Source organism: Salvelinus sp. IW2-2015, linkage group LG11, assembly GCF_002910315.2.
Source record: "Salvelinus sp. IW2-2015 linkage group LG11, ASM291031v2, whole genome shotgun sequence".
NCBI lineage: Eukaryota > Metazoa > Chordata > Actinopteri > Salmoniformes > Salmonidae > Salvelinus > Salvelinus sp. IW2-2015.
In genome coordinates, this window is record NC_036851.1 from 8,065,705 (window position 1) to 8,090,186 (window position 24,482).

General features: G+C 41.6%; 1 long non-coding RNA gene across 1 annotated transcript in view; it reads left to right on the forward strand.

Moving 5' to 3' along the window:
* Window positions 1–2,250: 2,250 nt before the first annotated feature.
* LOC139028359 (uncharacterized) overlaps window positions 2,251–24,482 on the forward strand; it is a 52,015-nt gene continuing 29,783 nt past the window's right edge. The window contains exons 1-2 of the long non-coding RNA XR_011480546.1: window positions 2,251–2,449; window positions 12,959–13,088. This is a non-coding gene — a long non-coding RNA (uncharacterized lncRNA). The remainder of the gene's footprint in view (window positions 2,450–12,958; window positions 13,089–24,482) is intronic.

Sequence of the window (24,482 nt, forward strand, 5' to 3'; positions counted from 1 at the left end):
CCTCGTACCTAGCCTCAGATGAAACAGGCGTTCACCCGCCGAACTCCTCAAACTGGTCCAACGCCGCATCTCCCTCTCTCCACATGGCGTTGGCCCTCTCCAGGGCTTTCCCGATGATGCACGAGACGAGGGCGGACACCCTCTAACGGCCCAAAGGAGCCAGGTGGACGGTTGCCAGGTATAAGTCCAGCTGTAAGAGGAACCCCTGGCAGTTAGCAGCCGTCCCATTGTAATCCTGGGGAAGGGAGAGACGAATCCCACTGGGACCAGGAGAAGGAGGGGCGCGTAGTGGAGACCCCGGTTGTGCTGGTGGAGGCGCTGGAAGAACTCCCTGTCTCTCCCACCGGTCCATTGTCTGGACAACGCAGTCCATGGCGGTGCCAAGATGGTGGAGCATTGCTGTGTGCTCCCGGACGCGCTCCTCCACCCCTATACCCGGGGTACCTGCTTCTGCTGAATCCATAAGTTTGGTCCGGTATTCTGTAAAGGGTGCGTACTGGCGGCAGAGAAGTCTGACACAGGAGAGCAAAAACTGTTTCCAACAGCGCATTTTAATAATAAAAACCACCGGAAAACAGAACAATCATAAATGGGTACACAACCCGACGCACACCAGACATAACGTGCACAAGCACATACAATAAACAATACCGGACAAGGGCATGGGGGGAACAGAGGGTTAAATACACAACATGCAATTGATGGGATTGAAACCAGGTGTGTGGGAAGACAAGACAAAACAAATGGAAAATGAAAGGTGGATCGGTGATGGCTAGAAGACCGGTGACGTCGACCGCCGAACGTCGCCCGAACAAGGAGAGGGACCGACTTCGGAGGAAGTCGTGACAGCCACTTTCCTGCCTGTTCGTTTTTTCACTCATGTTGGGTAGGTTACTCCTTTATTTCGCAGCGTGACAGGTGATTTTTTTGGCCCAAACTCTGTATGCCATGGGCTCTCCAACCCTGTCCCTGCAGCTACCCAGTGCTTAATTTGGGAAACCAAGTGAAGTCTGTTCGAGGACATTGATAGTAACATGTTTCCACAACAAAACATATTTCATTAAACTGTTGACAGCCCCTCTCTCTGCATGCTGGAAAAAGGAATGAAGGMGASAGGGGAGGAGATATTCTGTATCTAAAAGGTAGGCTAATGTCAACCTACTAATTATAAAAAAATGCCCTATAACTAGGCTATTCAAAATCAAATACACTGTACTTGTAGACTAACTCYGAATTTGTTTAATTTAGGCAAAACCAATTATGTACCAAGATATCTAAAATCAGTATTTTWAAAATGTTTTTCTGCCATGTGTAATATGTGGGAGGCTATGCATTGTATGACGGCACAATCATTATTTTKAATTCAGKTTTTTTTTCAGGCTTGGTCTCAAACACAGTATATGCCTATGCAGAAGCTCTAATATGCATGTGGGTGTCTTGAATTAATCATCACCTTAGAATGAGCTGTCCATTTTGTTGTGAGGCTTTGACACAACATCCACAATGACCATGTTTACCGCTCAACCTGTTCTTGAACCTCTTTGTTCAAGTACAATTTTACTGTGGTCACGACCGCTGGTGTGGTGGTAATATGGTCACCACAACAGCCYACTAGTTTACATGTTAATCCATTTTCTTTAGTAGGCCCATCCTAGGGCTTGTTTACGGTTTTGATGTTGTCCTGCTGGTCTAAGAGGGGAAATTACGGAGTTGGGTTTTAGTTAACCTGAATGAAAATAAGGCTATAAATAGGCTACTCCATGAAGAAAATAACATTGATAAGGCCTGTATCATAATGATGGTTTAGTGGCATATGCAACCAGAAACAAAAGCAGAAGCCTCACCCTAAGGGTATTTTCTGTTGTTTTTTGATTGGCCATACTTTTTACTGCAATTGCAATATGGGGAAATACAAGTAAACCCTGATTAGAGTTGTATTGCTGTCAAAGCAATAAAGGATTCCATCTGAATCTTTGGACCTGAATCTTTGGACCTAAAGTGGTTACACTTTAGTCTACTGATAAGAGTTTAATGACTGCAGGGAAACTGAGTGACTACTTTCGTGTGGCATTTGGACTTTCACTTCAGGACATAATGAATTAGGCCTTCCATATAGRCTAAGCCTAAACCGTTAGGGCTGAAGAAACGAAAAACAGGTATTTTTCATTGAATATGCTCATTTTGGGTACGGTCTTTATGATGAGATGATGCAACATGTCCCAACCTGTCCTCAGGGCAATTTTGCATGTTCCCACGCAATGCTGTGCAACCAGGTCTGAGTGCAACTGAGGRAATTCCACACCAAGAGGAAGAGAGACTTCTAGGCAGAAATGTCTGACAACGGCCTCAACCGTGACCTGTGACCTGGAAAAAACTTGCCCCTAACTGAGAGAGATGGAGAACATTTGTCAACGGCCAATGCTTCTTATAGGCGCCAAGGTTAAGTCAAGTAAGTCTTTACACCATCCTAAAGTGACCTATATTCTCTGAAAGCCAAGAGCTATTCAATGATAATTATTGTGACTACTATATATTTCCAAAGAAAGTATTGGATGGCAATACAGTGCATTCAGAAATTATTCAGACCCCTTGACTTTTTCCACATTTTGTTACKTTACAGCCTTATTTTAAAAATKATAAAATATTTTTTTCCTCCTCAAATCTACACACAATACCCTCATAATGACAAAGCAAAACAGTTTTTTAGACATTTTTGCAAATGTATTAACTGAAATATCACATTTACACAAGTATTCAGACCCTTTACTCAGTACTTTGTTGAAGCACCTTTGGCAGCGATTACACCCTCGAGTCTTCTGATGTAAGTCGCTACGAGCTTGGCACACCTGTATTTAGGGAGTTTCTCCCATTCTTCTCTGCAGATCCTCTCAAGCTCTGTCAGGTTGGATGGGGAGCATCGCTGCACAGCTATTTTAAGGTCTCTCCAGAGATGATCGATTGGGTTCAAATCCGGGCTCTGGCTGGGCCACTCAAGGACATTCAGAGACTTGTCCTGAAGGCACTCCTGTGTTGTCTTGGCTGTGTGCTTAGGGTCTTTGTCCTGTTGGAAGGTGAACCTTTTCCCAAGTCTGAAGTCCTGAGCGCTCTGGAGCAGGTTTTCATCAAGTGATCGGTCTGTACTTCGCTCAGTTCATCTTGCCCTCAATCCTGACTAGTCTCCCAGTCCCTGCCGCTGAACATCATCCCCACAGCATGAGGCTGCCACCACCATGCTTCACCGTAGGAATGGTGTCAGGTTTCCTCCAGATGTGACGCTTSGCATGCAGGCCAAAGAGTTCAATCTTGGTTTCATCAGACCAGAGAATATTGTTTCTCATGGTCTGAGAGTCCTTCAGTTCCCTTTTGGTAAACTCCAAGCGGGCTGTCATGTGCCTTTTAATGAAGAGTGGCTTCCATCTGGCCACTCTACCATAAAGTCCTGATTGGTGGAGTGCTGCAGAGATGGTTGTCCTTTTGGAAGGTTCTCCCTTCTCCACAGAGGAGCTCTGGAGCTCTGTCAGAGTGACCATCAGGTTCTTGGTCACCTCCCTGACCAAGGCCCTTCTCCCCCGATTGCTCAATTTGGCAGAGCGGCCAACTCTAGGAAGAGTCTTGGTGGTTACAAACTTCTTCTACTTAAGAATGATGGAGGCCACTGTGTTCTTGGGGACCTTCAATGCTGCAGAAATGTTTAGTACCCTTCCCCAGATCTGTGCCTCGACACAATTCTGTCTCGGAGTTCTACGGACAATTCCTTCGACCTCATGGCTTGGTTTTTGCTCTGACATGCACTGTCAACTGTGGGACCTTATATAGACATGTGTGTGCCTTTCCAAATCATGTCTAATCAATTGAATTTACCACAGGTGGACTCCAATCAAGTTGTAGAAACATCTCAAGGATGATCAATGGAAACAGGATGCACCTGAGCTCAATTTTGAGTCTCTTAGCAAAGGGTCTGAAAACTTGTGTAAATAAGGTATTTCTGTTTTTTATTTGTAATAAATTTGMAAAAAAAATCTAAACTGTTTTCGCTTTGCCATTATGGGGTATTGTGTATAAATTGATGAGGAATGATTTTTATTTAATCCATTTTAGAATAAGGCTGTAATATAACAATGAGGAAAAAGTCAAGGGGTCTTAATACTTTCCGAATGCACTGTATCGATAAACTTGTCTGTAGTGGCATACACTGCTAGAGTCCATTGAAAAGAKATGCTGCACTCCTCATTCAAAGCTGCATGATTTGAAATGTAATCCTTTTCCATTACAAAGGTATCACATGAATCATGAAACTGACTACAGTTTATAATTGAGACCTGAGATGAATGTGAGATGTGGAGATGATTACTTCATACTTAATTTGATCTGAAATGAATTGTGACTGTTAATATTGTGGCTGTGATTTTCATTTTCAATTACCAGCCTGGTAATCCATTTGCTCCAGTCAAGGTTAGCGAGCCATACTGTAGTTATATGGCCAGAATTTAGATTAAGCTGGCAGAACACTAACTAATACAAAAAGGGGTTCTGTTGAATTCTCAGTGCACCATGTAATGCAATGCAGTCTAATCAGTATAGTCAAAAACCAGCTACAATGTTGATTTACAGTACAGGCTTGCCCACATTTTGTAGCTTACTGTATATTGCACACATACCAGTCATCTTTTAATTTCTTACACACCATAGCACTCACAAAATCAGCAGGCTACACATACAAGCAAAAAATGCAGGCCTCAATCAATCCAATCAATCAATCAATCAATCAAATGTGTTCAGAACCCCTTTTTTAGCTTCACAACTGCAGCRTCATCATCAGTTTTCACAAAGCGCTTGCACACAGACTGAACAATGTGCACATACTATTATGTTGTTTCTCTTATCACTGGGGATTTAAATGGCATGGTCTTGACCTGCATATTGAGTGTGGCTGCTGACTCACTGTCGTATCCACATTCTCTGTGAACACTGGGGATGGTGTGTAAAAGCCTCTCAATAGCTTCCTCTGAGTGAGTACGTGCTGCACCATTCACCCTGTGTGCCCCGGATACACCCACTCTTCTGCTTTTCAATGCATATACGGTAACTGGAAAAAAGGGAAGTGAATCGAACCTTTGTTGCCTCTCGAAATCCTTGAATTATGCATGGCTGAAGTTTCATTTTCGCTGGTCTCATTTTATGCAAAGCACTAAAACCAATAGGTTAAGTTTTATAGACACCTTCATGTTTGTGGAAGGCACTTTCACACATCTTTGTGAATTTACATCTCTGTGGACATGGACTAATAAAGTAATATTACGGTATATTTTATTATATTCTGTACCCAGGCTAGGTAAATTCTGTACACGGGCTGACCTTATAGAAAGGTTACAGAGCTAGTAAACAGCTGGCTGTCTCATGTAAGGGATGTTCAGWTATTTATCTCCTGAAATACCAACCCGGAAACTCATACAGCGGCAGACAGAGTGGCGTGGACCTTAGCCAGCCTCTAAATCTGGCCGTTGTAGGGCTGATCCCTGATGTTTGACCATCAGTCAGATCATGAAATTATGAAAGGATTATGAAGGGCTCTCGTAACTGGATTATGTTTAGGGAATATTTAATTTATTGTACCTTTCAACAACAAAAAAATGGACATCCTCAGTGTCAAATCAATTTGACATTTATATTCCACAGTATTATGTACTATTTATTGAAACTGAAATGAACCAGTCATGCAGTAATGCTTCAATGCCTCAGGATGTCACCCCAAACACTGTGAAACACAATAAGAGAGTTGTGTGATCACATAGATTGATCGTCAACCCAACATTTATGCAAAACACACCAACTCATAAACCTGACATTCCCTTTTCTAAATGACTTTGTCAGCTCTATGAGTTGGTGTGTTTTTTTAAATAAATGTTGGGTTGACGATCAATCTATGTGATCACACAACTCTCTTATTGTGTTTCACAGTGTTTGGGGTGACATCCTGAGGCATTGAAGCATTACTGCATGACTGGTTCATGACTGGTTCATGTCGTTTCTACACAGTATATTTCTATCTTACGTTATCCAGGTCACCTTGCCAGGAAGTGGCTCAAGCTTCCTTGTCACAGGCTCCATAAGCCCTTGTTTGCTAACTTCCTCATGCAACCACCCTACGTACTACGTTCCACTGAAGACAGAAGCCGCAAGCTCATACCTTTATACAAACCTTTAGCTGTGACATACATAAATTGAGCCTTTAGGGTAAACATTAAATTCCACCGGATGTCACCTCAAAACACTGAGCACACTAATAGAGATTCTCATCGTGATGGCTAAGTGATCACATAGCTTGATAGTGAATGCAACATTTGTGCAAGRCACACCAACTGTCCAATGGAGCAATGCCTTTACGTTGGTCTACGTTAAGATCAATAGTCATTTCAGAAAGGACCTTGAACGTGATCTCTTATTGTATGGTCTCTGAAGTGACAGGTTGGCCTTCATATGATGCACACCAGAATTAAGGTAAATAAGGTGTGAATGAAAAACCTGGAGATAATTATGTTCCCAATGAAAAAGTGTGACAGAGTAATGATTCACAAACACTATTTGTGCTGGGATACTCAGTTGAAAGGGTATTTGTTTAATCAGTTATCTTTCAAATACWCGTTTCAATATCTCACTATGGGGATTAGCTCCAGGCGGATCAGTGCACGAAGAACCAATCACACAATGCCTGTCGGTGACAAACGGGTCGAGTGGTGAATGATGTGAGCCCCTCCCTTCTTATAAGGAGCCATTCGCCCATACTCTGGTAATTCTCTCCTCTCTTCCTTGTGGAGGAAAAGGTACAGAGTGGCAGGCAGGCTCGAGGTCAAGGCAGGCAGAATGGTCAGACAGGCGGGTACAGAGTCCAGAACAGACAAGGGTCAAAACCGAGAGGACTAGAAAAAGGAGAATAGCAAAGGCAGGCGTACGGGAAAACCGCTGGTTGACTTGGAACATACAAGACGAACTGGCACAGAGAGACAGGAAACACAGGGATAAATACACTGGGGAAAACAAGCGACACCTGGARGGGGTGGAGACAATAATGAGGAAAGGTGAAACAGATCAGGGTGTGACAAAAGGTATCCCAAATTAACCGGGGTCAGCTTTTYTCTGTCCTCTGTCTACATTTTTAATGGTAAAGATTACAACAATTTGGTATATATATTTAATAAAATTTGGCTCCAAAAAATGTGGTCTGTTCATTCCCCAAATTCTGTCTCTAAACATATTTTCTATTGGTGTAATTAAGCATGATATCAGAGAATGATCTGATATCACTATTTCATAAAATGTTGAATCCAGTAAATTATTGAGTGCACTTTTGGAAATAAAAATGTAATCAATTCTTGAATAACTTTTCTTACCTTGTGGAGGCCAGGTCATCTTATGCAGCACTCCATTCTAATTCTTGGTCAAATAGCCCTTACACAGCCTGGTGGTGTGTTTTGGGTTATTGTCCTGTTGAAAAACTAATTATAGTGCCACTAAGCTCAAACCAGATGGGATTGTGTATCGCTGCAGAATACTGTGGTAGCCATGCTAGTTAAGTGTGCCATGAATTCTAAATAACTCACTGACTGTCATCAGCAAAGCACCCCCACAACATCACACCTCCTCCTCCATGCTTCACGTTGGGAACCAAACATGCGGAGATCATCCGTTCCCCTACTCTGCATTTCACAAAGACATGGCGATTGGAACCAAAAATCTCAAATTTGGACTAATCAGACCAAAGGATAGATTTCCACTGGTCTAATGTCCATTGTTTGTGTTTCTTGGCCCAAGCAAGTMTCTTCTTCTTATTGGTATCCTTTTAGTAGTGGTTTCTTTGCAGCAAATCGACCACGAAGRCCTGATTCATGCAGTCTCCTCTGARCAGTTGATGTTGAGATGTGKCTGTTAGTTGAACTCTGTGAAGCATTTATTTTGGCTGCAATTTCTGAGWCTGGTAAATATAATGAACTTATCCTCTGCTGCAGAGGTAACTCTGGGTCTTTCCTGTGGCGGTCCTCATGAGAGACAGTTTCATCATAGCGCTTAATGTTTTTTGCGACTGCACTTGAAGAACACAAGTGATTGGCTCAAATGCATTAAGAAGGAAAGAAATTCCACAAATTAACTTTTAACAAGGCACACCTGCTAATTTAAATGCATTCCAGGTGACATCTTGATGTAATGTATCACTAGCCACTTTAAACAATGCCACTTTATATGTTTATATACCCTACATTACTCATCTCATATGTAYATACTGTACTCTATACCATCCACTGCATCTTGCCTATGCCGTTCTATACCATCACTCATTCATATATTTTTATGTACATATTCTTATTCATTCCTTTACACTTGTGTGTATAAGGTAATTGTTGTGAAATTGTTAGGTTAAATTACTCGTTGGATATTACTGCATTGTCGGAACTAGAAGCACAAGCATTTCGCTACACTCGCATTAACATCTGCTAACCATGTGTATGTGACAAATAAAATTKGATTTGATTTGATACCTCATGAAGCTGGTTGAGAGAATGCCACACACGTCGTCATTCACCCTCCCTCACTCTCCCATTCATATGCACAGACACATACCCACACATACAGCCACTCACACCTTCTCGCCCACAGACCCTCACATCTATAGAACCATTATTGACAATTATTGACTTACAGTCCATGCTACTTATAMTCTATTACATTGTCCTTTCAGTGTCCATGTATCTCATTGACATCGGTTAATTCTATCGTTACTTCCTAGAGAAGAACGGATACTTGGSGACAATAGAGTCTACATTGTATTGGGGGAAGGAATATTGTCTGAACTTATGATCAGCTGGTCTTGGGTATCACTGTATGTAGCCTGGTGTGCTTGTCTATTTTTTCTGCTTCTGCCACTCCTCAGGGCACTGGGCTCTCTTTCAAATGGAAAGGTTTCCTGCATCCGGTTCATGGCTTCATCGGCGCTTGTGAACGCCATTTTCTGTGTTCCCTTTTATACCCATAGTACTGCTGGGAATCGGAGTTCAGACTTTTTCCTCCAGTGACTGTCTGATAGGACTGAATGGCTGGAGTTTTTTCCTCAGTCTAGCAGATAGRTCCTGGACAAATCGAATGTACTGGCCCTGGATCTGTGCCCTCAGAATGTTGACTTTGGTCTGATAGTTCCATGGTTTAAAGATTACCACGCAAGGGTATTTAGTGTTCTTCTGCTTCACGCCGATCCGATGGCATCACTCCAGTTCTTCCTGCGACACATCCATGCCAAGGACAATTATTTTGTCCCGGTCTTTCTAGCTGATCCAGTTCATCTTCTACAGTTTGCACCTTTGTTTCCAGAAGGCCAATTTTGTTGTCTTGCTCATCCACTCGCCGGTAYTGTATATGCATATCTGACTCGRTAGACTCTACTTTCCTTTCGAGCAAATCAACTTTTTTAACAACAGATTGTAACAGTTTGTTTATTTTGGCTTTGAGAGCATTTTAGCTATGTTTTCCTGGATATCCTTGAGCTGTTCGCTGCTCTTATTTGCTTCTCCAAGTTGTTCTTTGTCTTTTCTTATAAGGGAAGCCATGTCATGTTGGGCTCGAGTCTCAGGGTCTCTTTGGAATGGATTCAGATTGGCTCACTCTCTCCTGGTTACTTAGTGATATATTGATATTTAGATTTTAAAGGCTTCATTTAAACTATGTCTGGTTTCTTTATAACCTCAGTCTTGACGGTACAAAATAGAGCTACTCTCTCCCCAAGCGTCCTATCGGTACACGCATGCACCTCTCCCTGTGTTTTTACCTGGTTCTTACCAACACATACATTAGCATAAGCATTGCTAGCTAACTCGGAACGAGTTCCATACCTAATCAGACAGTACCATTGCCCCTTGTGTAGTACAACCTACTTTCACTCGTTTGTGTTGACTAGACTGACGGGTTTAGCCTCTCGGCATTACGGTCGTGGGAGATGTTCTACCTGAAGACGAATACCCACGTGGTTCTCTTTTCGGCTAGCACTATGCTAGCTATAATAACTGTAGCCAACAAGCTGGTTGCTAGCTAGCTAACACCTACACTAGCCCACCACAGCTATAGTGTTTATATACAGTTCTCACTTCAGCTAGCCATTAGTCGTGAGGCATCTAATAAGCTAGCACACACCTGTCAAGGCTAATTCACAGCATGTACTACTGGGTTAACAGGTCTTTTTCCACAAATTGGGGACTAAGGAAGGGTAACAGTGGCTTGACTGTGGCCCAACTTGACTCCCCCGGTTCAACTAATAATAGCCACTGCTACTCCGCCTGAGGTAGGCACTCGTACCCCCTTGCTTTTGGGCTGGCAGCTCAATGATGCTGAGAATCCAGCTGCTACAGGCTCTTCCACCTACRGAGGAATTGCCAGCTTGTTCTCTCATTTAGTACATCTAACATTTACTAGTTTCGTTGGCTAAACTGACTGGTTTACACCTCGCGTGCTATGGTCAAAAGAGACTATCAAGACCTAAGAAGCAATGCTATTTCTTCGGCGAACACGATGCTAGCTATTGSGAGAATATTAGCCCACTGGGTGAACCCTAGCTACCCTGCTGAAAAAAACAGCATAGACTAGCCTAAATTTCAAGCTGGTCCATGTTGGTCAGTGCCGGTCTAACCAGCATGGTCTAGCTGGTTAGGATGGCTGACCAGCCTATGCTGATGTTTGCTGTTTTTTTCAGCAGRGTAGCTAACACAAARGCCTCATGGCTAAGCATCGACTAGCACATGCATAACACGGTTAGCAATACTTTTCTTCAGGAGTTATTATGGGCCCGGTACCCCATAGGAAACAAGCAGCTCTCAGGCAGCTCTCAAACAACTCCTGCAAGTTTTGTAAGGTTTACCAAGTATTGACCCGGGCTAGCTTAAGCTACGCTACAAGCCCTCACGGCGAATGCTACCTGGCTAACCACTGTCTAGATATTGCTAGCTTGRCTCTCGTATTTAGTTCAACTAGCATTAAGTTGCGTAGTGCCTAGTAACTGAACCTGTCCCACCATGCAGTGATCCGGTCCATGAGATGCGGCAAGGCTKGCTGTTCCACTGCTAACCTAGGTGAAATGTGCACATGGCCTACCTCAGCTAGCACACCGCTAGCTTAGGTCCCTTGCATAGTTCACATAACATTCAGTTGTTTTTGTGCTTACTAACCTAACCGGCCCCTTCTATTAGGTTTTCCGGTCCAAGAGACAAAAAAAACAGGTCAGCTACTACGTAAAGGCTGGCCTTGCCACCACCTGCACCGCAGACTTGGGTACCGTGGCAAACCGGTCTTCCCCTCAAATCAAATCAAATTTTACTTGTCACATGCCCCGGTTTGTTGAGATCAGTGTTTGAAGAACTTGACTGGCCTGCACAGAGCCCTGACCTCAACCCCATCAAACACCTCTGGGATGAGATGTTTGACGAGCAGATGTCCACAAACCTTTGGTGATGTAGTGTACCAACATTTTCCTCTGGGCAAGTCTAGAGAACATATCTAAAGATAACCACATAAAMTTTWGTGAATGCAGGTGCTTCTGAAGCTTACAAAAATAAGTTGGGGTGTGTGAAGAGTTGGCAGTTAAAACAAGTACACTGAATTTAGACTACCAAATAYCAAATGCCTGTTTAGACCCAATCACCATCTCTCCAAGTAAGTTACTAAAYATCGTCYAGTTTTTAACACTTTTCCATTTYTGTAATTTAATGTCGTRAGCTTTGAAATTATTGATGTATGTCCATTTTAGGTGTTAAAATTCATAAAAAAGTTGATGACCGTGGTATGATAAACAAATGATTWTWTTTTTTTMMMWTTTWAWTTTWAMYTWWTKRAAAWWMYYAWWWTWAWKGRMCMRWWWWMCAAAMAAATCTGAAAATGGATAGAAAWATTTCATTTCAGCCTTTGGTGCCTGGTCTTAAGCAGAACAGATGTCGGACTTGGGTTTCCTCACATGGTCTGGTCATTAACCTTGAGGGACAGCATACTGCAGCGCAGCAGGAGTCACCACTCTGTAATCAGTCATCAATCTTTATCTCTTGGGTCATTACCTGCTTTTGCTGGACTCCAACCCATTTAGTCTGCTGCAGMGATTTATAAGTTAGAGACTGCAGTAACCTCAGTCTGACTTCAAAGAAATCAGTACCATTCAAAAAGAATACACATCAGTTGAAAAAGCAGCAATGTGAAATCACTTAAAGTGACAGACAAAAAAAGTCCCCAATTTGCCTATGGATCATATATATCCCAGTAATTTCCTTGTTAGGGTTYACATTGTGAAGATTAGATCACCCGATTGAGAGTCATTATATAAGGTTTACTCGTTACTGATGGATGACAGGTCATCACAAACTAATCTCTTAAACCACTCTGAATTATTGAAGAAGACCAAAATGTCAGTTGCATTATTTAGAAGCTTGCAGTAACAAAGTCTGGCGGTGGAGAATTCTAGGTCAGGAAAGGGCTGGGGGTGTTCCCCCATGGCATCACAGTCGAAGGTAATGTAAACCTTTGACCTTGTGGTATCTTTCACAGAGGATTTTAAAATAATGTAACAAAGACTCCTATTTAAATAGACATTTAAAAACACATTCAAAGATTTTCCTCCACACACATTATACTCACTGAGATTTCTATAGAGATAAAAAAAAAAGAATATATAATAACACGTGTTTTAAGTATTTTCACAACTAAACACTAAAACCAACAAAAACATTCAGGGAGACTTTGACTTGAATAAGTCAACTCAAGAGACCCTGGTGTCAGAGTACAATTTCCATGAACTTAGCCAGGTACGATCTTTCAGACTGCTCCTTTCGGATCTCCTATGTATTACAGAAACCAGGGTTTGGTTTCCAGAGAGCCGAGGATGAATGTTGCATAAGAAGCCTGTTGTCCCTAACAGGAGCATAACCTTCTTTCTGAACAGGCCTGGCCTCCTAAGAAGGTCGTTTCACTGCATGTCACCAGGCCCAAGTCTCTGCCTTCCCCACCAAGATGCAGGGTGTGTCCATCTGTTTGTCCTCCATATCAACTGATGCTTAACGAGCAGATAGAAGGTACGTATACACATGCTGGCACACGCACACACACACACACACACACACACACACGCACGCACACAACAAATGATCTATCTGCTGTAGATATCAGATATTTCAACAGATATTTCAACATATACAATGCCTTCAGTATTCATACCCCTTGACTTATTCCACATTTTGTTGTGATACAGCCTGAAGACAAAATGAATTAAAAAAAMAAACATCTCACCCATCTACACACAATAACCCCTAATGACAAAGTGAAAACATGTTTTTAGACATTTTAGCACATTTATTGAAAATTAAAAACAKAAAAATCKMATTTACATAAGTATTCATACCCCTGAGTCAATACATAGAATCACCTTTGGCAGCGATTAAGCTGTGTCTTTCTGGGTAAGTCTCTAAAAGCTTTGGCACACCTGGATTGTTCAATATTTGCCCATTATTCTTTCCAAAATTCCTCAAGCTCTGTCAAAGTGGTTGTTGATCATTGCGAGACAATCATTTTCAAGTCTTGCCAAAGACTTTCAAGCAGATTTAAGTCAAAACTGTAACCCGGCCACCCAGAAACATTCACTGTCTTCTTAGTAAGCAACTCTAGTGTAGATTTGGCCTTGTGTTTTTGGTTATTGTCCTGCTGAAAGGTGAATTCATYTCCCAGTCTCTGGTGGAAAGCAGACTGAATCAGGTTTTCCTCTAGGATTTTGCCTGTGTTTAGTTCCATTACACATATTTTTTATCCTGAAAAACTCTCCAGTCCATAACGATTACAGTGCCTTGCAAAAGTATTCATCCCCCTTGGCGTTTTTTCCCTTTTTTGTTGTATTACAATCTGTAATTTAACCTCTCTTGGGTAGGTGGCAGTATTTTCACGTCTGGATGAAAAGCGTGCCCAAAGTAAACTGCCTGTTACTCAGGCCCACAAGCTAGGATATGCATATAATTGGTAGATTTAGATAGAAAACGCTCATAAAGTTCCTAAAACGGTTAAAATGATGTCTGTGAGTATAACAGAACTGATATGGCAGGCGAAACCCAGAGGACAAACCATCCCCCCAAAATTCAGCCTTCCACTGTTTCCAATGGCTTTCATGTCTATTATGAGGCGAAGTCCTCCCAGATTGCAGTTCCTAGCGCTTCCAATAGATGTCAACAGTCTTTAAGAAGAGTTTCAGGCTCGTTTTTGGAAAAATGAGCTAGAAGTTGTAGTTTTTCTAAGTGGCTCCCATTTTGGCTGTAGTGTTTCCATGCGCGTGGGTGAAAGCGCGTTCTTTGTTATTTATCTCTGGTAATGAACATACTCTGCTTTCAATTTTATCGTTTATTTACGTATTAGGGTACCTGAGGTTTGATTATAAACATTGTTTGACTTGTTTGGATAAGTTTATTGGTAACGTTTGGGATTCATTTTGTATGCATTTTGAAGGAGGGAAACCGGTGGATTATTGAATGAAGCGCGCCAGCTAAACTGAGTTTTTTGGATATAGAAGAACTTTATCGAACAAAAGGACAGCTTGTGATGTAACTGGGACCTTTTGGAGTACCAACAGAAGAAGATCTTCAAAGATAAGGCATTTATTATATCGCTATTTCTGACTTTCGTGTGCTCCTGCCTGGTTGAATTCGTTTTCTTCATGTTTTTGAATGCGGGGTGCTGTCCTCAGATAATCGCATGGTGTGCTTTCGCCGTAAAGCCTTTTTGAAATCTACACAGCAGTTAAGCTATTTTGATGTATAATACTTGTATTTTCATGAATGTTAAATATTTATTTTCTGTAATTTGAAATTCGCGCTCTGCAATTTCACCAGATGTTGGCCAGTTGGGACGCTACCCCCACTGCCCATAAGAAGTACTATTTATTTTTATTTGGATTTCATGTAATGGACATACACAAAATAGTCTAAATTGTTGATGTAAAATTTAAAAAAATCTTGTTTAAAATTTTGAAAAAAACAAAAAACTGAAAAGTTGTGTGCATATGTATTCACCCACTTTGCTATGAAGCCTCTAAATTAGATCTGGTGCAACCAATTACCTTCAGACGTCACGTAATTAGTTAAATAAGTCCACCTGTGTGCAATCTAAGTGTCACATGTTCTGTCAAATGATTCAGTATATATACACCTGTTTTGAAAGGCCCAGTGTCTGCAACACCACCAAGCAAGCGCACCTGAAGACCAAGGAGCTCTCCAAACAGGTCAGGAACAAAGTTGTGGAGAAGTAAGATCAGGGTTGGGTTATAAAAATTATCTGAAACTTTGAACATCCCACAGAGCACCATTAAATCCATTATTAAAAATGGAAAGAATATGCCACCACAAAAACACTGCTTAGAGATGGCCGCCATCAAAACTCACAGACCAGGCAAGGAGGGCATTAATCAGAGAGGCAAAAAGACCAAAGATAACCCTGAAGGAGCTCCAAAGCTCCACAGTGGAGATTGGAGTATCTGTCCATAGGACCACTTTAAGCGGTACACTCCACAGAGCTGGGCTTTGCGGAAGAGTGTCCAGAAAAAAGTCATTGATTAAAGAAAAAATAAGCAAACAGTTTGGTGTTTGCCAAAAGCATTTGGGAGACTCCCCAAACATATGGAAGAACGTACTCTGGTCAGATGAGACAAAAAAAATAGCTTTTTGGCCATCAAGGAAACACTAAACCCACCCCTCTCATCACCCCGAGAACACTATTCCCAGCATGGTGGTGCAGCATCATGCTGTGGTATGATGTAAAGAATATGGCACCACAAAAACCTGCCAAACTCACGACCAGGCATGGAGGGCATTAATCTGAGAGGAAAGAGACCAAAGATAACCCTGAAGGAGCTCCAAAGCTCCACAGTGGAGATTGGAGTATCTGTCCATAGGACACTTTAAGCGTACACTCCACAGAGTGGGCTTTGCGGAAGAGTGTCCAGAAAAAAGTCATTGATTAAAGAAAAAAATAAGCAAACACGTTTGGGTGTTTGCCAAAATGCATTTGGGAGACTCCCCCAAACATATGGAAGAACGTACTCTGGTCAGATGAGACAAAAAAATAGCTTTTTGGCCATCAAGGAAACTAAAACCCAACCCCTCTCATCACCCCGAGAACACTATTCAGCATGGTGGTGCAGCATCATGCTGTGGTATGATGTAAAGAATATGGCACCCAAAAAACTGCCAAAACTCACGGCCAGGCATGGAGGGCTTAATCTGAGAGGCAAAGAGACCAAAGATAACCCTGAAGGAGCTCCAAAGCTCCACAGTGGAGATTGGAGTATCTGTCCATAGGACACTTTAAGCCGTACACTCCACAGAGCTGGGCTTTACAGAAGAGTGGCCAGAAAAAAAGCCATTGCAAAATAAGCAAACACGTTTGGTGTTCGCTAAAAGGCATGTGGGAGACTCCCCCAAACATATGGAAGAGGGACTCTGGTTAGATGAGACAAAAAAATAGCTTTTTGCCATCAAGGAAAAACTAAACCAACCCTCTCATCACCCGCGAGAACACTATTCCCAGCATGGTGGTGGCAGCATCATGCTGTGGGTATGTTTTTCACCGGAGGGACTCGGAAACTAGTCAGAATTGAAGGAATGGTGGATGGTGCTAAATACAGGGAAATTCTTGAGGGAAACCTGTTTCAGTCTTCCAGAGATTTGAGACTGGGACGGAGGTTCACCTTCCAGCAGGACAATGACCCTAAGCATACTGCTAAAGCAACACTTGAGTGGTTTAAGGGGACACATTTAAATGTCTTGGAATGGCCAAGTCAAAGCTCAGACCTCAATCCAATTGAGAATCTGTGGTATGACTTAAAGATTGCTGTACAGCAGCGGAACCCATCCAACTTGAAGGAACTGGAGTAGTTTTGCCTTGAAGATTGGGAAAAAATCCCAGTGGCAAAATGTGCTAACTTGTAGAGACATACCCCAAGAGACTTGCAGCTGTAATGCTGCAAAATTGTGGCTCTACAAAATATTGACTTGGGGGTGGGAGGTGAATAGTTATCACGCTCAGTTTCCATTTTTTGTCTTATTTCTTGTTTGTTTCACAAGAAAAATATTTTGCATCTTCAAAGTGGTAGGCATGTTGTGTAAATCAACGATACAAATCCCCAAAGAATCTATTTTAATTCCAGGTTGAGGCAACGAAATAGGAACAATACAAGGGGGTGAATACTTTCGCAAGCCACCATTTCTTTCCAGAGTTTGAATTATAAAACAATAACTTGAAAATACACTTGGCATGATTGACTTTCATTATAACGGTGTTCACAATCTGTTGATTATATTATGTAAATAACTGACAAGAGAATGTATGAAGAATGACAACAACCTTTCATTGCAGTCGGGTTTCTTTATTAACTTTCAACAACAGAAAATKAAAATGTGTAATTSAAGAGTGTTTACTCATTTGAAAAGTWAAATTCTCCTGTATCATCACAGTCTATTTAGCAAAGTGATTAAATTGATTTTGTGATGATACTGAAGATTATACCATGGGCCCCTGTACTAATTATTATTTACTGTGTTTGGCCTCTGAGATGCAGAGGCCTATAGTCTGCCCTGTAGATAATCATGGCATTCTGCAATGAATAGATGGCAGACAGGATATCAAATCAAATTTATTTGGTCACCTACAAATGGTTACCAGATTTTATTGCGAGAGTAGCGAAATGCTTATGCTTCTAGATCTGACAGTGCAGCAGTATCCAACAGGTAATATTTACCAATTCCACAACAAAACCTAATATCTAACAAAGTCCACAACAAAACCTAATAAACACAATCTAATAAAGGAATGGGATGAGAATATATCAGTATAAAATATATGGATGAGCAGTGACAGAGTGGCTAAGATGCAATAGATAGTAAAGAATAGATAGTGAAGGATACAGATTCTTTTTTCACCTTTATTTAATTTAACCAGGTCGGCCAGTTGAGAACAAGTTCTCATTTACAACTGCAACCTGGCCAATATAAAGCAAAGCAGTGCGACACAAACAACAACACAGAGTTACACATGGAATGAACAAACGTACAGTCAATAACACAATGGGAAAAAATATATATTAAGTGTGTGCAAATGAGGTAAGATTAGGGAGGTAAGGCAATAAATAGGCCGTAGTGACGAAGTAATTACAATTTAGCAATTAAACACTGGAGTAATAAATGTGCAGAAGATGAATGTGCAAGTAGAGATACTGGGGTGCAAAGGAGTAAAAAATAAATCAATAACAATATGGGGATGAGGTAGTTGGATGGGCTATTTCAAATCAAATGTTATTTGTCACATGATTAGCAGATGTTAATGCGAGTGTAGCGAAATGCTTGTGCTTCTAGTTCCGACAATGCAGTAATAACCAACGAGTAATCTAACCTAACAGAAAGAGTAACAAGGAGAGAAGGACGACTAGGAAGATGGCAGTGACCAACAGAAGAAGATCTTCAAAGATAAGGCATTATTTATACGCTATTTCTGACTTTCGTGTCGCTCCTGCCTGGTTGAATTCGTTTTCTTCATGTTTTTGAATGCGGGGTGCTGTCCTCAGATAATCGCATGGTGTGCTTTCGCCGTAAAGCTTTTTGAAATCTAACACAGCAGTTAAGCTATTTTGATGTATAATACTTGTATTTTCATGAATGTTAAATATTTATATTTCTGTAATTTGAAATTCGCGCTCTGCAATTTCACCAGATGTGGCCAGTTGGGACGCTACCGTCCCACCTGCCCATAAGAAGTGACTTATTTATTTTATTGATTTCATGTAATGGACATACACAAAAATAGTCTAAATTGTTGATGTAAAATTTAAAAAAATCTTGTTTAAAATTTTTAAAAAAAACAACAAAAAAAAACTGAAAAGTTGTGTGCATATGTATTCACCCACTTGCATGAAGCCTCTAAATTAGATCTGGTGCAACCAATTACCTTCAGACGTCACGTAATTAGTTAAATAAAGTCCACCTGTGTGCAATCTAAGTGTCACATTTCTGTCAAATGATATCAGTATATATACACCTGTTTTGAAAGGCCCAGTGTCTGCAACACCACCAAGCAAGCGGCACCATGAAGACCAAGGAGCTCTCCAAACAGGTCAGGAACAAATGTGGGAGAAGTACAGATCAGGGTTGGGTTATAAAAAATATCTGAAACTTGAACATCCCACAGAGCACCATTAAATCCATATAAAAATGGAAAGAATATGCCACCACAAAAAACCTGCTTAGAGATGGCCGCCCATCAAAACTCACAGACCAGGCAAGGAGGGCATTAATCAGAGAGGCAACAAAAAGGACCAAAGATAACCCTGAAGGAGCTCCAAAGCTCCACAGTGGAGATTGGAGTATCTGTCCATAGGACCACTTTAAGCGGTACACTCCACAGAGCTGGGCTTTGCGAAGAGTGTCCAGAAAAAAGTCATTGATTAAGAAAGAATAAGCAAACATGTTTGGTGTTGCCAAAAGGCATGTGGGAGACTCCCCAAACATATGGAAGAGGTATCTCTGGTCAGATGAGACAAAATTAGCTTTTTGGCCATCAAGGAAAACACTAGCATGGTGGTGCAGCATCATACTGTGGGGGATGTTTTTCATCGCAGGACTGGGAAACTAGTCAGAATTTAAGGAATGACGGATGGCGCATTATACAGGGAGATTCTTGAGGGAAAACTGTTTCAGTCTTCCAGAGATTTGAGACTGGGACGGAGGTTCACCTTCCAGCAGGACAATGACCCCAAGCATACTTCTAAAGCAACACTTGAGTGGATAAGGGGAAACATTTAAATGTCTTGGAATGGCCTAGTCAAAGCCAGACCTCAATCCATTGAGAATCTGTGGTATGACTTAAAGATGCTGTACACCAGCAGAACCCATCCAACTTAAAGAGCTGGAGCAGTTTTGCCTTGAAGAATGGGAAAAAATCCCAGTGGCTAGATGTGCCCAAGCTTGTAGTGACATACCCCAAGAGACTGCAGCTGTAATTTCTGCCAAAAGGTGGCTCTACAAAGTATTGACTTTGGGGGAGTTTCAGTTTTCAGTTTTAATGTCTTATTTCTTGTTTGTTTCACAATTTTTAAATTTTGCATCTTCAAAGTGGTAGGCATGTTGTGTAAATCAATTGATTACAAACCCCCCAGAAAATCTATTTAATTTCAGGTTGTAAGCAACGAAAACAGGAAAAATGCCAAGGGGTTGAATACTTTCGCAAGCCACTGTATAAGCATACCCATAACATGATGCAACCACCACTATGCTTGAAAATATGGAGAGTGGTACTAAGTAATGTATTAGATTTTCCCATAACATAACACTTTTATTCAGGACAAAACGTACATTGCTTTACCACATTTTCTTGCAGTATAACTTTAGTGCCTTGTTGGAACAGGCACTGTTTTATTCTGTACATGCTTCCTACTTTTCAGTCTGCCAATTAGTTACTATTGTGGGGTAACTACAATGTTGTTTATTCCATCCTCAGTTTTCTCCTGTTCACAGCATTAAATACTTATTGACTCAAGACATTACAGCTTTTCATTTTTATATCATTTGTAAAGATTTCAAAAAACATAATTCCACTTTGACATTATTGGTATTGCGTGTAGGCCAGTGACCAAACATTTCAATGAATCCATTTTTAAATTCAGGTTGTAACCAATTGCTGATAGAGGGTGCTGTGTTGGCAGCCACCATGCCTCAATCTATGCACTCGCCCATCATTGTAAAAAATATTTGGAAGCTGTGTAAATGCATTTTATTAATGTCTAATTAATGTTTGTTTTTGCCACTTTTTTTATTCTATTACAGAAATGTTTTATTATATTATTAAAATTATGTGAACTAACCATAAAACAGAGAAATATATAACATTTTCCTTAAAGATAAATTTTGGGAGATTACTAATGCTACTGTCCCCACTACAACTACTTAAATCTAATTTTGTCCCTTGAAATGTTTAATTGAAATACTGTAGAGTTGCATTCATTCTCTATGGAGGACTGCGCCTACTGGGGAGTGCCAATATGGCCGACAGGTGACTACAAAGCCCCTCAATGGCCAAACATAGCATCAGCAATCCAGGGTTTATATAAATCATTGACTGTAATACGGCAAAATGTGGAAAAAGTCAAAGCGTGTGAATATGTTCTGAAGGCACTGTGCATTACTAAGGGATGTCTGGGTAAAGAGTCAACACATTGAAAGTGGAGTTAAGTTAAATACAGTTATATGAGATATGGTTCAGGCAAGGTCTTTAGGTATTATGTCAGCTTGTTTTGCCTCCTCTCTCCTTTTATAGGTCCCATTATCTAAGTGTCAGGTTCTTCATGCCATACTCCTAGGTACTTTATGCTAGCTAACCTCAAAGTCAAACATCATCTTATCTTATAGAGGTGTCAGCGTGTGTAAAAGAGGCGAATCAGTGCAGGAGCGTAGCGTGATATAAAACAGGCGCACTTTATTAAAGTCCAAAACGAGAGCACAACATAAAATAAAATGCGCTCAAAAACACGGAACATAACAAAAGTAAAGCACGTAAAAAGACACCACAGCAACATGAAACTAATACACACAAAACATGATTGGAAACAGAGGGTTAAATACAAGTAGCTTAATTGGGGAAATGAAAACCAGGTGTGTATGGAAACAAGACAAGACAAATGGATATGAAAAATGGACGGCGAGGCTAGAAAGCCGGTGACGTCGATCGCCGAACGCCGCCCGAACAAGGAGAGGAGCCGACTTCGGCGGAAGTCGTGACAAAGAGGTCCTAGTCTAAACTTTAAATAGTAGGTTTGCCTTGATGAAACTGACGCCAAAAAATATAGGCTACCGGGAGTAGTGTTGTGGTAACAGGTGCCGTTTAAAAGGTGTGTGCTTTTGCAAAATCAGTGATGAAGTGATTTCATCATAACAAACTGGCAGTCAATCATGAAGTAGCCATAAAAGTAATGCAACCCTGGTCAGAATGTCTGTTCAGCAAAGTCGGAGACACGCAATCAATGCCAATAAATAGTGGAGCATGACGCCTGAATATTTAATCAAACTCTAATCCATAAAAATTGTACTTTCACTAATGATTAGCCAGGCCATGTTCTCCTCAAAGCCCCCATGCCGTCTTTTTAATTAAATGTTTAAATCGGAACTTTATTTATCAGTCCAAACCTAAATCCATTTTAATTTCTACCGGCATGTCACATGTGCAACCAGAGGAAAAAAAACTTGAGACCACCTTTATTCCACACACAGAGACACATACAAAGCTCTCCCTTGCCCTCCATTGTCAAATCTGACCATAATTTGATCCTCCTGATTCCTGTTTACAAGCAAAAACTAAAGCAGGAAGTACCAGTGACTTGCTCTATAAGGAATGGGTCAGATGACGCGGATGCACGCTACAGGACTACATTATCCCAATCAGAAGCCATGGATTACAGGCAACATCCGCACCGAGCTAAAGGCTAGAGCTGCCGCTTTCAAGGAGCGGGACACTAATCCGGACGCTTATAAGAAATCCTGCTAGACCCTTTCCAATTTGCATACACCGCCCCACCAACATATCTACAGGTGACACAATCTCAATTGCACCCCACACTGCCCTTTCCCACCTGGACAAAAGGAACACCATGTGAAAATGCTGTTCATTGACTACAGCCAGCATTCAACACCATAGTGCCCACGAAGCTCATCACTAAGCTATGGACCCTGGGACTAAACACATCCCTCTGCAACTGGATCCTGGACTTCGTGACGGCCACCCCCAGGTGGTGAGGGTAGTCAACACCACAACTGCAATGCTGATCCTTAACACAGCGGGACCCTCAGGAGTGTGTGCTTAGTCCCTCCTGTACTCCCTTTTCACCAACGACTGATTGGCCAAACACGACTCCAACACCATCATTAAGTTTGATGACGACACAACATTAGTAGCCTGATCACTGACAATGATGAGACAGCCTATAGAGGGAGGTAAGAGAGCTGGCAGTGTGATGCCAGGACAATAACCTCGCCCCAACGTGAGCAAGACAAAGGAGATGATCGTGGCCTACAGGAAAAGGAAGACTGAACAGGCCCCCATTAATATCGACGGGGCTGTAGTGGATTGGGACGAGAGTTTCAAGTTCCTTGGAGTCACATTACTAACAAACTATCATGGTCCAAACACAACCACTTTTCCCCCTCAGGAGACTAAAAGATTTGCATTTGTCCCCAGTCCTCAAAAAGTTCTACAGCTGCACCATTGAGAGCATCCTGACTGGTTGCACGGCGCTTGGTATGGCAATTGCTCGGCGTCCAACCATATGGCGCTACAGAGGGTAGTGAGTATGGCCCAATACATCACTGGGACCAAGCTTCCTGCCATCCAGGACCTATATACTAAGCGGTGTCAAAGACTCCAGTCACCCAAGTCATAGACTGTTCTCTTTGCTACCGCATGGCAACGCTACCCGAGGGCCAAGTCTGTGTCCAAAAGGCTTCTTAACAGCTTCGACCCCCAAGCTATGAGAACTGCTGAACAATTAATCAAATGCCACTATTTACATTGACCCTCCCCCCTTTTTCCCACTTCTGCTACTCACTGTTTGTTATCTATGCATAGTCACTTTGGGCTCCTGAGTGGCGCAGTGGTCTAAGCACTGCATCTCAGTGCTAGTGGCATGACTACAGAACCTGGTTTGATTCCAGGCTTTTTCACAACTGGCTGTGATTGAGAGTCCCGTAGGGCGCCCACAATCAGCCCAGCGTCGTCCGGGTTAGGGTTTGGGTGGGGTAGGCTGTCATTGTAAATAATAATTTGTTCTTAACGACTTGCCGAGTTAAAAAAGTTGTATTCGGCGCGTGTGACAAATACATTTTGATTTGATTAATATCTAATAAATCACCGAACCCAAAATATATTTTATATCATTTATTTTCCTGAACCTCCTTGGCCACTGAAATGCTCAGTCAGACTGTGTGGAGTGGGATACTAATTTGAATATATTTACATACAGCCCTGATTTCTGATCTCTTACCCCTTCAAAAAAACAACAGCAAACGCACATTGTATTCAACCGATCAGTTGGAGATTGAGTTGGACCCTAAAGCGACAAACTTCGACAGGTTGTAGGCTACTATGTTTTGTCATCAAAACAAAAGGCATACATTACACATCTTAATTTGCTATAGGCAGAAACTCAAACAGGATGTACCTGTGACGAGAACTGTTCAACGCTGGTCGACCAATCGGAATCTACGCTTCGAGATTGTTTTGATGCGAGGACTGGGAAATGTTCCGATGATTCGGTGAGTGAGTTTATAAGGAAGTGCTTGGAGGTTGTACCCACTGTGGCAATTAAAACCTAACCAGAAAACCAATGGATAGATGGCGGCATTCGCACAAAATTGAAAGCGCAAACCACTGCATTTAACCATGGAAAGGATGAC